Genomic DNA, 8,933 nt, shown 5'->3' with positions numbered 1-8,933 from the left:
TTTTAATATTTATAATCTTTGAAAAAAATGAATAATATTTAGCGTGCATATTCCTAAAGGCGTAAGAAGTTAAAAGAAATAATTTTGATCCGGGATGAAGAGAGAATACCCTTAAATCATGGTAAGCGCCCCCAAACATGGGGTTTAAAGATTATTTTGGAATCGGTACATTGGCAAAAAATTAATTTTTTTAGACAAATTGTTCATAAAAATATATATAAAGAATGATGGTATTCACATTTCCTTTGTCGGCCATAGTTTCCGAGATATCTACCCTGGGAGTAGAGGTTGAGATGAGCCGCGCGGATCTCACGTTCCTGTCCTAGGTCATATCTCCAAATGAGAGGTTTTTCGGTGAAAATGCATTGAACTTAAGTTGTAGAACAGAAAAAGCTATATAATTTCAGTACTGTACACTTTTATCCAGAAACGTCCTCATTTTGAGATTTCTCGGAAAATATGATTGACAAAGAAAAATTAAACACCATGACTTTTTATGTATATTTGATTCATAACTTTCCTGCAAAAGTTAATTTTTCACCGATGCAGCCTTTAAAAAAATCATTAAAACCAAGTTTTAGAGGTGTTTTCTTATATTAAGGTGTGTTTTCATCCTTTATACCGGGTAAAAATTATTTTTTATTAACTAGTTACGCCTTCAAGAATATTCATGCCAAATATTAATAATTTATTATCATTTTTTTTTCAAAGTTTATAAATGTCAAAAACGTTTGGTCAGCCACATTGAATTTTTGTACCTCAAATTCATAATGAGCAAACCCAATATACATATACAAAGTATTTTCGATGCTCGAACACTGAATTTATTCAAGTTGTTCAAACCTTTTATACATTTTAGGAAATTAAAAAATGGATTTTTAAATTAGCTCACAGATTTTTTTGTTTAACATTTTACTAGACATATTTAGCAATACAATGCTAAAGATTTCATCATAAGCGGTGAAAGGCCGCCGGGTTCTGAGCTATAAACTCAGTTGACTCCTTTGGATGCCAGCACGTCCCTGTGGACCCACGTGAACGGCTACTGGTTAAAACGATAATTCCTGATGTGAGAAATTTACCCAAATATAAAAATAATAATAAGCTCTAGCAATTAATTTTTATCATAACTAATATCATGTCATCTCTAAATTTGATGGTATCCAACCTTATTAAAAATTTATCGGAATACTCGCACCTCACAATATATTTACGATATCTTTTTTCAATTATATGAGATACATACATTATTTTTCTTCTCGCATTGTGGAACTTAATTATAATGATTATAATCTCTATATATTCCATCTCAAAATTCTGTCGAAAATGGAATTTAAAAATCCGTCTAAAAATGACATAATCGCGATATAAAGTCTTTTGTAAAATAAATTTAAAAATCGATGTGTAACTGTAAATCCAATAGATTATATAACAGTATAATACTCTAATAAAATTCTTTTTTATCATATGCATACTTGTATCCGTCTTTTAAAAAATTGATTTAATTTACTGTATGTAAATTCTAAAGCTACGTAGCCAGTAAATTTCTGTAAAAGAAAAAATCACTACTAAGCCCCCTTAATCGCGAGAATGTTTCCTACCTAAATACTTAAAAATGAAGAAGAATACTCATAATTTCATTGCATGTCGCGTAACTGCCTGCATCAACACAAAATCTCTAACTTAATATATTATGCTATCACGAATTCAAAGTTTTAATATGCCAAGTGCATTCAAAACCAGATTATTTCACAACTGTCTCACTTCATTAAAACATTTTCATACTTAATAAATTTAGGAGTTCTCAGATTAAGAATTCCAACCATTTTTTTTCAAGCAATTTCATGCAAGCGTTAAAACAACAATTTTCTCTCTACAAACAACAACCCTTTTCAAATGGTCTATACTATATATTACTTCACTTAATATTTGATTTCTATAAGAAATTTGAAATTTAATAAGTTATATATGTTCGGAAATTATAAAAAAATTATACTGCATATGCTTAAAACTGAACAAAAGCAAAATATTCACAAAGAAAGAAGTTTGAATTGATTGAAAATGCACTTACAGAAAGTTATTGATGTAAAGAATCTCTTTGCCTCGTAAGACTAGACATGATACAGATTCTTTCACGAAACCTTTCAGACCTTATTCAATGAAAATTAGTTCGCACTACATAGAACACCAGATGCTTTTCTGTTAGCAATCAAAGCGTATGTAATAAATCACATCGCGCCCACGTTATTTTCAAGAGCCCAAACGTTTCGTTAGTGTGAAAAATGAGAGGAAAGAGGCCAAATTTCCACAATCTCCAGACGCTATTTGCATAAAGTGGTAGCGTATACCGTTCTCTTATACATCAATGTTAATAGGTCCGTTACCATCTTTTCTAAATGTAGTACATTTCAGTTCCACAAAAATAAAGTCAAATCATCGTTGTAAGAAAGTTTTTATTCCAAGATTTTTTAAACTTACTCTATATAATAAAAAGATAAACTAATCCTGATTGTCATAATTTATAAATAGTTTTATAAAAAAATTTATAAAAAATTCCAAGATCGTACACTGTTCTTCATAAAAATTTAACAAATAGCAGTAGTTCTAAAGTATATAAGCAAATTTTATAATCAAATTGAAATTGATGCCGATTTTAATCGCATGGTCTTCAATTTAAATAAGTAAATAAAATTTATTAAGTACTATAAAACAAATTAATTAGTCGAATTATTAGAGGCTTTTCAGGATCAGCATGTTTCGGATTTAAAATTCTTAACTATTCTCGAAATATATATGTAAGAACGATATATGTAACAACGGCTCTACAATGGTAAGCAAGATTTCGTAGTTTTATAAATATTCACTAAAAAAATTAACCATAATTCTGATTATATATGCCCCTACAATTTTTTCTGGTTAAAATAACCCGAATTCTAGTTAAATTAACCAGAAATTCTGATTAAACCAATGAGAATTCTAATTACTTTAATCAGAAAAATAGTAAGAACATATTTAACCAGAATGAAACTTTTGTACTAGTAAAATTTACACGCTACAATACTTTCTTTTATAATGAGTGTTAATTTGTTTATCAAATATTTTAAACAAATTTAAACTCTTTTCAATAAATTATTTTTCAGAAAAATTAACTACAAACAAGCTGACAATAAATTTGTTATGGTCCTCTTTTAGTAGCTAATAATGATTTCTTGGGGAAAAACATTATAAACAAATGCACTATTGTACTATATTCGTTGTGACTGACATATATAGGTTTTGAGAAAACAATTTTCCCTACAATAATTTTTTTCCTCAAATTTGACTTTTATTCCAGCTGTAGCAGAACAATCTGAATTTTTTCTTTATTTTTTGTCCATTTGAAATTAGATAATTTTGAAAAAAATTTGTAATGACACCTGCAAGTGAAATTATCCCTGAGCAGAGTAATAATTTTTTGTAGCGATCTTTTAAAATTCCATTGCATATAGGCCGCGTGTGAGGTGTGAGAGGTCCGTATGCAGCTGTTCTTCTGGTCAACCCAGTACCTGTACTCGCCCGTTAAGAAACTCGAGGAGCTTAATAGAACTCATAACAATTGCTTATTCCACGCATTGCACACTGTTTTATGATACATTTTTACAAACTGGTCACGAGTCCCTAGTCCGGATCGATTGCGCACTTTTACGGTATCACGTTTTGCCCAACAAGTAGGTACCTACAAATACTCGCCACGCTCCCTTTCCAGGACAATCAGCACTCTCATCACGTAAGCCCTGTCCGGTCACACTACTAAACAGATGATGTATTTTCAGAACATTTAATCGGGATGATTGCAGAATAACGCGAATTATCCAACTCCTTTATGAAGTTCCTTCGCACATCATTCACCGCACGCTTTACAATCCTTCTTCGGAATTTATCGATGGCTCGAAAAACCAAAGCTGGACTAAATTGTTGCTTCTTTAAATCAGGATTCAATAAAGAATTTAAAAAATCGTTGTTGTGTTTATAAAGTCTACTTTTATAAGTGAACAAATTGTAATGAGAAGTTTTCATATTTTTTTCAGTTCTATAAGGGAGCGAGGATGATTTGGACTACTCCTAACAGTTACGCCGCGTCGGAGTGACTGAAACCCACGTGTCTTAGTCAGACACCACCCAGTGAATCTGCCGTGCGCAAGTCTGATATTTCACATTGTTGAATATTTGTTAGCTTGGAGGATTAGGTATGTGTATCACGCATTGGTCACTTAGTGCAACCCACACCTCGTGTTCTCGAAAAAGTACTGACCTACCCCTATGTCTTGTGCCTGTTCCAAAGAAATCCATCGAATCTTTTACAAATGGTGACATGTCCTCTCATAGAAATATGGGAAGCAAGCAATAATCAGTTCAAGTGCAGCTATATGAATTTTAAGAAATATTCATTTATTTAATACACGTTCCCCTCTTCTGTTAACCCCTATTCACCTGTACTACTAAGCCATTCAGACCTCCTTTGCTCTTTTTCTTGCCGCCCCTACGCCCCTGCCACCCACAAATTCCCATAGCCATGCTTTCAGCTTTAACCCTCAAGAAGGTATACCTTCAACAATTTTAACTTACCCCACCAATTGTTTATACTCTTCTCTCTGTCAGTCATCTTGCAGAAACAAACATATTGCACCTGATTCATATATCCCCAGTCACCCTTTATACTTTTATACCCTTTACCACTCTGCCCTTTAGGCGACTTTCATCTTTAACCCTCACGCTGTACTTTCTAATTTCGCCAATCCTTTGACCATCCTCCGAAACCTTCCCTTTGCCCTGCTCTACCCTATATGAATATTCGGAGGGCGTTTCTTCCTTCTCATTCCTCAAGACACTCTGCCATCTCCATTTACCTTGCTCCTCAGCCCCTCTCTTCACCTCCTATCATCACTACCTTATTTTCAAATACCTTACTCCCTCCTTCCGACCACCGCTTCCACATGTCTCGCCAACCTTTCTACCCTTTAATCCACTAAATCCCACCATCTAGTCTCAAATGCCCCATACCCTCTGTCATTCGCTCCCCCCCTCTCTCCTCTATTATTTAAATTGTAACTTTTTCGTAAAAAGAGGTATCAAATTCTAGTTTTTTAAATATAGTTAGCTTTGCTGCTTATCATTGAATATCTACGTAATTTAGATACTATTATCTTATTTTGTAATAAATCCTTATTTGTTTAAATAAATTTTATTTGTTTAAACAATTCGTTTAGAAAATAAATATTTGAAATTTCTGTTTTTCTGCAATTATTGTCGTAATTTGTCATTGTAAAGAGCAAAATTGTTTGTCAAAATCATTATCGTATTGCTTAATAAATTTATTAAATATTAATGTAACATTTTATTGAAAATTGTGATTGAAAATCAGATTTTTTTGTCAATTCAATTAAGTATATCGCTTATTGTTAAATATTTTAACGTCAAACAAATGCTTTAAATAAATAATATTTGTTTATAAAATGTTTTACATTGGTTATGAAATTTTTTTTAGTAAGACTTCATTTAATAAAAAAATTTTTTTAAAGTCACTGTAAAATAAAACAAAAAATTTTGCTCTCAATAATGACAAATTACCACAAAACTTTCAAAAAAAATTTTTTTAAGTAATTTTCGAAAAAAATCGTTTAAACAAACAAAATTTATTACAAAATAAGGTGCTAGTATCTAAATGACGTAGATATTTAATAATAAGTAGAAAAGCTAACTAATATAAAAATATAACTAATATAAAAAGTCTACCTTTCAATGAGTGAGTGCAAAGAAAAATTATTTAAACAAAAATAAATTGTTTAAACAATTGTTAATTAGTTGAAAAATACTTAGAAACATTCCACTTGACAAACAAAAATAATTTATTGCAAAAAAGGAAAAAACAGAGCATCTATTAGTCAATTTTTGACAAAAATGTGAATTTCAATTTTTTGGGGCATTTTTGGGACTCCACAAGGGGCGTTGGGGGGCATCAAAATTTAAAGTAAATTAATTGAAATGATTCATTAGAGACTTCCCAAAAAATTATTGATATCTCCCGCAAGCTAAATTTAAATCCAGAAACCTGAATCCCATTTTTCCGAAAAACCAAAATTTCACCATGTTAATCTTATGGCATTTTTAGGGACTTTGCAGCACGTGTTAATATTAACCGATTTGGCTCAAACTTAAAAGGAATTTTTTTCTGGCAACCTCAAAAAATGGGGGGGGGGGGTTGCATGCCCTCTAATAAAAAAAAATTTCAACAGGTATGATTTTGGATCACCCTAGTGCTGTCGCAGTACTACACATGAAGATTAGACAGCGTTGAACCGACACTCGTTTAACCTCATAACAAGAACAGGCCTGCATAAGATGTGTATACTATAATATCACTTAAAAGATAGATTACCTTTATTTTTCGTAGGAATTTCTAGAGAGTCATTACAAAGGTAACATTTTGAAGTTATATCAAGGGATCTCCAAATGAACCTGTGGAGCTCAAATTTGTTGCAACTCACTTGAACATCGATTTCGGTGTATATTGGAGGATCGGCGATTTTCTATGTGCCCAGATGTGCAACTAATTTCATAGAAATAAATATGAGACTGAAAATTCTCAGAAATTCTCATTTTGAGACCAATTAAATTGGAACACCAGCGTGTTTCTGCGAGTTCTTAAAGTTTAGTAAACATGCGCTTTGAGAACAGTTGATACACGGAGAGAAATTTAAAGAGATTAATTCAGGAAGCGCGTGATTTTATAGCTACATTTTTTACATGATTTAAAGTCTTGGAATGTTTGATCTAAAAGTATAGAATTCGAGACATGAGAACGAAGGGACGTGGCCTAATGTCTGAAACTTTGAGACCTATATAAAATGAGAATAAAAAATTTAAACTAAAAAATATAATTTTGGCTTCAGTTAGAATTTTTGGGTAAGCGCTATAACAGGGTTCCCATCCAGCCCCTTAGCCCTTCCGTCGGGGGGCCTATTGTTTCGGCCGAGTCGAGCGCTGGCGGTACAGTATTTTCAACAAGATGCAAGGTTCGCACTGCGAACCCTACACAGTACACACCATCGCGATACAATAAAAAGAGAAAGAGAGACACTAGGAAAAGGAAAAGGAAGGAAACACAGTGCAGGACTACATATTAAGAGGCCCCGTCATCTTATTTGATTGAACATTGCATAGTTTGGTTGAAAATTCATCACTTGTGGAAACTGAAACAATTTCATATTATAAATTAATTTGATTTGTTTCAAATTTCTTTTTTTTCTGTTGATACTTTAATTATTTTTAACTAAAAATATATATTTTTCTTATAACAATTCATTGCATGTATTCAAACAATACATTATTCCTTCCTTAGAAAAATGATTTGGCCCTGAAAAGGGCGGATTGTGCTTGACTGTCTGCTGCTTGATACGGCAATCCTCATTAGGGATAGAAATACTTCATTGCTTCTAAAATACTGAGAAACAATTCTTCGTTGGAGGTGTATGTGTTTCTCCAAACATATTCAATCAGATAATGTTCAGTATTCTCAACTGACATTTTCCCGAGTCGCCTACGCAGATCCCGTTCGATCTTGGACCAGAGCGACTCAATATTTTGAGTTCGAATATTTTTGTCCTCAGGATTTACGAAAGTCGTAGAATGTGTAAAAACCGATCTAGTTAGTCTAGTCGCCGCTATTAACAAGTCGCTACTAATATACTTGTGTATGTTCTAATAGGTCCCCGAGAAAAATTCTTTTCAAATGGTCGAAAAAATGCCTCCGGAATATGAATATCTTATTATTTTATAAGCCATTACTGTACTTCTATCCCCATTGAGGAAGGACTAATGTATTTTTTGAACACATGCAATGAATTGTTAGAAGAAAAATATATTTTTTTAGTTACAAATAATTAAAGTATCAACAGAAAAAAAGAAATTTGTAGGTCCGTCCACTCAGCGCCGCCATCAAGGCAAATTATAAAATGGAATACGCCATATTTTTTTTGCTTTTTTTGCTAATTTTATGCTAAAAAAAAATTTTTTTGCTCTTTAAACTTCGGAGAAAAGGGTGGCGGCGCTAGCAGGACGTCCACTCAGTGCCGCCACCTAAGAAAACTCACTAAAAATGATTATAATGCGATAAACAATGAGTGGAGATTTTTTTGCTTTATTTTTGCTCTATGATGACATATATTACGTTTCCCAAAAAACTACCCCTAAGTCTTTCACAACTACCCCCGAGATCAAAAAAGTTTTAAAAATGGGAAAACGACCTTCAACAATGTAAACATGATTTAGGGCTTCAAATTAATTACATGACACTTGAAAATTTCGCCCTCTTTATAATTTCCCCAGAACTACCCTTCCACTTTGCTCTTTTTTTGCTCTGCGATAATATATAATCCTTTCCCCAAAAACTACCCCTAAGTCATACATACATACGAAATACTCATCAGTTTTTATTATGTAACATATGCTTCCGCAATTCTTATATAAAAAAGGAACGATTCAGAAACTTCTAGGACTTTAATTTTTATATGTAAGTGTCCCAGTGGGCACAACATTTTAGAACGTAACTGGAACGTCCTAAAAACGTTTTTTGGACGTATAAGTCAAAAGACGTCATTCGAACGTTTTAAAAACTGTCCTTAATTCACGCCAAATAATATTCTTAAAACGTTTTATGTTCCAGATACGTTTTTGAAACGTCTCTGGAACAGTGTATGTTTATGGAACGTTATATGGACTTAGGACATTTTTAAGCCGTTCTAAAGATGTTCTGTAACGCTAGTGCCCACTGGGGTAATAAGCATATATTTTCACTAAGTACCAGGTGTATACATATGAAACCGGTATTTTTTCAAGAAAAAAACACATTTATTTCAAGAGAATGATAACAAATATTTTATTCAAAGTATGCGCCC

General features: G+C 32.4%; 1 long non-coding RNA gene across 1 annotated transcript in view; it reads left to right on the top strand.

The window, feature by feature from the left end:
• Positions 1-8,933, top strand: part of LOC117176736 — an 85,228-nt gene that overhangs the window by 17,821 nt on the left and 58,474 nt on the right. Inside the window, exon 2 of the long non-coding RNA XR_004467611.1 lies at positions 4,068-4,226. This is a non-coding gene — a long non-coding RNA (uncharacterized LOC117176736). The remainder of the gene's footprint in view (positions 1-4,067; positions 4,227-8,933) is intronic.

Source organism: Belonocnema kinseyi, chromosome 7 (assembly GCF_010883055.1).
Source record: "Belonocnema kinseyi isolate 2016_QV_RU_SX_M_011 chromosome 7, B_treatae_v1, whole genome shotgun sequence".
Taxonomy (NCBI): domain Eukaryota; kingdom Metazoa; phylum Arthropoda; class Insecta; order Hymenoptera; family Cynipidae; genus Belonocnema; species Belonocnema kinseyi.
The sequence above is the reverse complement of the archived record's forward strand: the minus strand, read 5'-3'. Positions and strand labels throughout refer to the sequence as shown.